General features: G+C 47.5%; 1 long non-coding RNA gene across 1 annotated transcript; it reads left to right on the top strand.

Annotated features, from left to right (window-relative positions):
• The first annotated feature begins 1,785 nt into the window (after nucleotides 1–1,785).
• On the top strand, nucleotides 1,786–6,405 carry LOC125506431 (uncharacterized). The gene is made up of 3 exons (XR_015608574.1): nucleotides 1,786–4,047; nucleotides 4,733–5,341; nucleotides 5,510–6,405. It is a non-coding gene; the product is annotated as an uncharacterized LOC125506431 (long non-coding RNA).

The following is a 6,405-nucleotide window of genomic DNA, read 5'->3' on the forward strand; positions in this document are numbered from 1 at the left end:
GAAATTTTCATTAAAATATCATGGCGAATTTTTATATACATCTGCCACGTCAATTTTGTAATTAAAATGACAAAAGGCAAAAAAAAGATATACATTGCCACAATAATCTGTTCAAATGTTTTTCCCATGGGAAATTGGTTTGTATATGTATCATGGTAAGTTTTACACTAATTTTTTCGTCATGGCAGATTTTCATTTATCATCGCGTCAAAATATGGGCTTTATTTGTCACAGCCAAATCTGGGTTTTTTAGTCACGGATTAAATTGGGCCTTATTTTTTCTTTTCCTTAGTCACAACAAAAGGCCTATACAAGGGGCGTTCGGTCCAAGAACTTCTCGTTCGGTCGATGCCCTCCCTGACCACACGTCCGGCCAATACAAACGTGCCAATGAAACGGCTACACGCCAATTGCAAAAGGTACACATCAAGAAACTGGGGTTTCCTGGTTACAAGCAAACATCAAAACAAGCAATCGTAGCGAATCAACCTGTGGTTAAGTTGGTTAGGTGGACAGTGGTATCCCCAATCCATCAGGGTTCAAATCCTGGTGCTCGCATTATTCCTGGATTTATTTCAGGATTTCCGGCGATACGCTTTCAGTGGGAGGAGACGTTCCCGTCGACGACGAGGCGCCTACGGTAACTTCGTAAATCTTAAAATGATATGCCGGCTCAGTCTCTCGGAGGTGCTCATAGAGATAGGGTGTGGGTGTGTGCGTTCCTACGGGTGAGTGTATGCGCATGTATATGAGCGCTTGTGTCTGTACTGATGCTCACAAAAAAACAAGCAATCGTAGCTCCCTAAAAGGCAGTGACAAAACCAAAAAATGTAGAAAGATTGCACCAACACCAAGTTCATTCAAAGTCTAGTCAGTGCTAGGAGGAGAGAAAACAACACTTGGCAATGCTGTAGCTATACTTGAGTTGATTAAAAAGACAAAAGTTTTGCTAAAGCACATCTAGATATACTATAAAATTGCATATATAAGTTCTATGTAATTGATCTTAGGTGAAGATCGTGTAGATATTATTTTTCTCGTCATGTTTGATTGAGTCATTTAGATGTATCCTAGGCAAACTAAAAAAACAATTAGGATTAGTCAATTCTCTTAGCATACACGCGTAGAGTACCACATGCATGCAACATGCAGCTAGTCTGTGCAGGGCGGGTGACGCGACCATGAAAGCATATTATAAAAAGACATAATTTCTTGGCAAATTATATGCAAATTTTGTCATTATTTGTTTTAGTTTTTTCATTTTTTTTTGTTCTTAAAGGGTTTTCATTCTTCCTCAGATAACTTCATATTTTAATTTTATTTTCTTTCTTCTTTTAAGGGCAATATCAATGCCAACAATTCATTACTTCTTAGTAAATCTTTTTTTTGCGAAAATACCACTATTATGTGTAAAATCAATGTAAATTTTATGTGCTTATTCTCACATATTATAAAGAGACGCAAATTATGTGTAATTTTTATACAAATTTTGACATTATTTATTACGGCGGCCATGGCCACGACGACGGGGGCAGTCACTCCTTTTGAGGCATGGAATCGACGAGCTGGGGAGGGGGTCCGATGCTCTTCGCGTGGTGAGGATGTGGATTTGGGTGTGAGGGAAGAAGACAACACATGGGGTAGAACCAAATTCGACGAGCACATACGAATAAATGGGGTGGATGGGCAGTGACCATCCAAATTTGGGTCGGTCGAATGGCCCCCTAGTAGTTGCCATTTAAAAAAGGAATTTGAACAAAAAGCCCAGTGCTAATGTATAGCACGTGCCAACCCGGGGTGCAATTGCGCTATTTTTTTACGACTGTGCCCTCACATAGGGGATTTTTTCACTGCATTTATTTTGATCCGTGTGCACTTATCGGTGTTGGGTCACGGATGGGTTCGAAGGTCATCTTTTCGTCCGTGTGCACCTTTTGGTGCTGGGTCACGGGTTGGGCTCAGTGGCCTCTTTTATTTGTGCTTTTTGGCATCTTTCACAGCTAAACAGCCGTGCATTATCCCTGTGTTGGCGATGCAATAGATAGAGTCCATCTAATAAACTGGTCACGTCCTAATTAAACTTCCGGTACGGTACTAAAATTTGCGCAGCGATGGATTTTACGTCCTGCACCGGCCACCCTGAAAAACTCGGTTGAGGCCCAACTGGGCCCGTTCCCCTCGCCCGTGACTATCTGCTCTCTTCCCCGAACGCACCCGCAGCACGCCGCCGTGAACAACCGCGCCCACCGCCGTCGCCTCGCCTGCCGAACTTGTCTAAAAGCTCCGCCGAGCCACGCTGCATCTCCTCACCGATGAACACGAGCCCGGGAGCACCACAGCAAGCCTTTGGGCTCGTCACAGCCGCCTCTGCTCGCCGATCGCCGGCGTCGATTCGCCACCGTCAACGCTTCCCCGAGCTCGCCGACGACGCCGTCGGATGCGCCGTGAGCCCCTCTCCGTTTTCCTCCTGTTCTCCTTCTCGCGCTCGAGCCCTAGCCAGCTATTCCGCCATGGCTGAGATCTCGCTGCCGCCGCCGTGTAGATCGCCATCGCTAGCCATCCCCTAGTGCCTCGATGGTACTCCGCCTTGATGGCACATCCAGCCGACGCCCGTATCACCGTCTCGATGGTATTCCGCCGCGCGGGATTGTCGCCGGCGGCTAACCCCGGCCGGCTGACGTGTCGCTGTTTAATTAGCCGCTAACGACTCCGTTAACTAGCCACTGAGGCGCTGACTACTGGGACCCCAGCTAATTAGGTTAGTTAAACCCTCTATTTAGGGTTAGTTTAATTCACGTGGCAAATCAATTCTCTCATCAACTTTGACTGCTTCAAGCAAGCTACAAACTCAAAACGAAAATTTCCTTACAACTGCGGTGCAGATGGCTGCACAGAATCTGGAAGTTCAATTGTGAATTGTGATGGAAAGGAGGCAAGAAACTGTCAATAAACACAAGAAATGTGCTGGTAAGCATGAACCGGATGGCGTTAGAGTTGCAAATTTTCCATGTTACCTCCGAGTTTGTTGGCCCATCGATGCTGGAAACCGGTAGAACATAGACCCGAAGTTATATGAAGAGAGTGGAGATGACGCGGACGGGCTCGCACGCTCCTGCCAGCTCGACCAACAACCGGGCGCCGCGTTTCCTACTGTATTTTAATACGGCCGTATATATACCAAGAAACGGAGTACGACTAAAACGGACGTGCGGAGACGGACCCGTGCATGATAACGTGTGCATATCGGTACAGGATATTGCTGTACCATTGGTACAGATGAGATGGAATTGTACGTGACGACGTTCTTATCCTATCTGTTCCCCTCCCCACCTTGCTCGCCGCCGCACAAATGGACACCATAGCCACCGCTAACCATGCGCCATATCCGGACACCGCAGTGCAGCTGCGTGCCGTTGCCTTCATACAACATCTCCCGCCCGACGACCATTGCCTCCGCCGCGCGGCAAGAAGCCACACAGTTCCCGCGGCGGCCTCGCGGGGAGGAGCACGACAGGCCCTGGCGGCGGCCTCGTGTGCGGGGCAGGGCACCACGCCAGGGAGAGCGGTCTCGCCCTCCACGGGATCCCGATGCGGGGTGGAGTCGCGGTGGAGGTGCTGCTCGTGGGGGGAATGATGGCCTGCCTCGCGCGATTGCGGTGGTGAGGATGTGGGATGGCTGCGGCGGGCGGCTATGGAAGCTGCCGAGTCGCGGCACCAAAGGCGGAGGGAGCGGCTAGTGATGGGGGCGAGGGCTGAGTGCTCTCCTCGTCTCACGCGGTCGCCGAGGGAAGCCGGCGGCTACTTCTGTTTCTGTTGGCAGCCACTCCCGCTTCTGATCTGAGTGGATCTTGCTCCCGCTCGCCCCTGGTCAACCTCCTGCATCGGTGCGCCCCTGTCGCCTCCGTCGACTCCACCCGTGGATTGAGGAGATGGCCGAATCGGCCGCCGTGGCGTGCAAGCGCGGCCTGCTACTGCACAACCACCAGCGCTAGTGGAGGAGCTGCGGCGGGGAGGTGTTCATCTACTCTTTTTTGTCACTGGAATAAGGTGCGCCTGTAATCACGTCTGATGATTTTGCTAGGAGTTAATCTACCTGCTGGATGATGACTACGACCTGCTAGATGATGAGTACTATGAGCTTTTTGAACACAGTTTGCCAAGATGCTTGTGTATGAAACAGTCCCTAAAAATTGCCATGCTACACTAAAATCAGAGTAGCACACACTTTTGACGTGATTTAGTTACTAAATTTGCCATGTGAGTAGTACAGAATTTTAGGATTTTGGTCTATACATGGAAATTTCTAATCATGATGTTTAGCAAAACATGGCAATTTCTTAGATTATTTACAAATTATCACAGCATGGCTTAGTTCATTCACCAAACTAGAGAAAATGTACATAAAACATGGCAAGTTATGAAAGTTTTTAAATCATGGCAAACTTGCCATCATTTGAATAGTTTTCCACCATTTTCTTGAAATTTGGATTATTTTTTTATCTCTTTCAACATGGCAAACTTATTTCATGGACCAGGACATTAAATGACCAAGTTTAATCCATGTACCATGGCAACTAACATATACTCTTACCATGCCAATTTAAGATGTGTTTTTGCCATGGCAAATTAAGATGTGTTTTTACGGTGTGTAAAATTTTGAAAGTTTCTAAAAACCAGGCAATCTTTGTTTTTTTATTAACATATAAATTCTTTGTTTTTTTTATTCTTGTAGGCAATGACGTTTTTGGGCTTCCCCCATTTTTGGGCTGGTCCGCCGAAGGGGAAGAGCCAGATCGTTGTCCCTGCTAGCGACAAGTTTATCTGACGTGGGATGGTTCGGGCTAGAGGGGTACTTCTACCGAACGAGTTCGTTCGTTCCAGCGACTCTCCCAGCACGAACGACTCGTTCGGGCTGGGGTATCCCCAGGCCGATCGTTCGGCAGTTATCGATGTCCAAGATCATGGCTATGGAGATTAGGATCACCAGAGACGAGGAATTGGAGTTCTTATCGGATCTAGTTGACAGGTATGCCTTGCAAGCCGCAATAACTATTTTTCCTGCCATCCCAAATGGGTACTTCAGTGTGTTTTCGCTCTGCTTGTCAATTTGAAATAGATTTCCCCTGCCGGATCTGGCCGGCGATGAGCTGCCGGTATAGCACGGCAGAAGCCAGGCTGTAATATGTGGACCTGCGGACTCAAGCATTGGCGAAGCAGGAGATGCCATGGCAGTAGTGGAAACAGATTTGAACAGCACTTGTCAGGGGGTTGCCCTGTCGGTGCCGGCGTCCGAGCAATCTACAGGGAAGGACGACCCTGAAGCCCCTGGCTGGACGCGAAGGTAAGGATCCACTGCATTGTGTTCCTCGCAGTTAATATCATTTTAATCTGCTTGGAGAACCTCGTCCTTGCCTGGCCTGCCGCCTGCTAGCGTTATATATGTTAATCACATGAACTGAAAAACCAGTTAAAGCATGGTTCTGAAAAAAATATAATGTGGAAAATGCAGAATCCGTGTTGGGCGTGTGCCTGATGAATGGCCCCCATGTGCTGCCAGGATGAGTGCATTGGAGCTAACAATACGAATCTATGCAGAGAAAAAAACTGAAACTGTGATAGTTCCTGCTATGGGAGCCAGTTTCGATACGCTGGGGAAGCTTACGACTACTACAATCTATATTCATGGGAGGTTGGGTTCGGAGTGAGATACGGCAAGAGCCATCTAAATGTTGAGAGAACAAAATGCATGCAGGAGATAGTTTGCACACACAAAATGCATACAGGATACGGTAAAAGAAATTGTTCCAGCAATTGCACACACAAGCGGGAACGTTAGTGATGCAGAAGGCAGTGCTATCGGGGATTTCATAGGACTGAAACCACCCGAGCGGAAAAGGAAAGCCGCGCGACCAACAAATAGCAGAGATAAGCCTCCGTATGATGACCGGGGTGCAAAAAGCAAAAGGATGAAGCAACGCACATTTGCTGAAGATGTCGATAGGTGTGGCACGAGCAAATGCACTCGCTTCTGCAGCATATGCCGAGAACCTGGTCACAAGAGCACAACTTGTCCGCGACGAGGAGGTCTTCCACTGAAAGAAAGGAACGAGACTAAATGCTCTATATGTGGTGTCGGTGGCCACAGGAGAAACACCTGCAATAAGCCAAAGGTTGTTTTATATGTTGCTGGGACAACTAACGTGGACATGAATGCACTCACCAGTCTAATTTGAGATCGTCTGTTCAATCTGTGTAATAAACCTGTTCTTGAGGGCTCCGTAGCCGATAATTGATAAATCTGTGTAATAACATGCTGCGTCGATCTCTGTGTGCCATCTCTTGTGTTTGCACCTCATTATGTAATGACCTGTTGAATTTCAGATGTGTTTTCAGTTCCATATTTTA

Source organism: Triticum urartu, chromosome 6A (genome assembly GCF_056163025.1).
Source record: "Triticum urartu cultivar PI428250 chromosome 6A, HENAU_Tu73, whole genome shotgun sequence".
In the NCBI taxonomy this organism is placed as follows: Eukaryota; Viridiplantae; Streptophyta; class Magnoliopsida; order Poales; family Poaceae; genus Triticum; species Triticum urartu.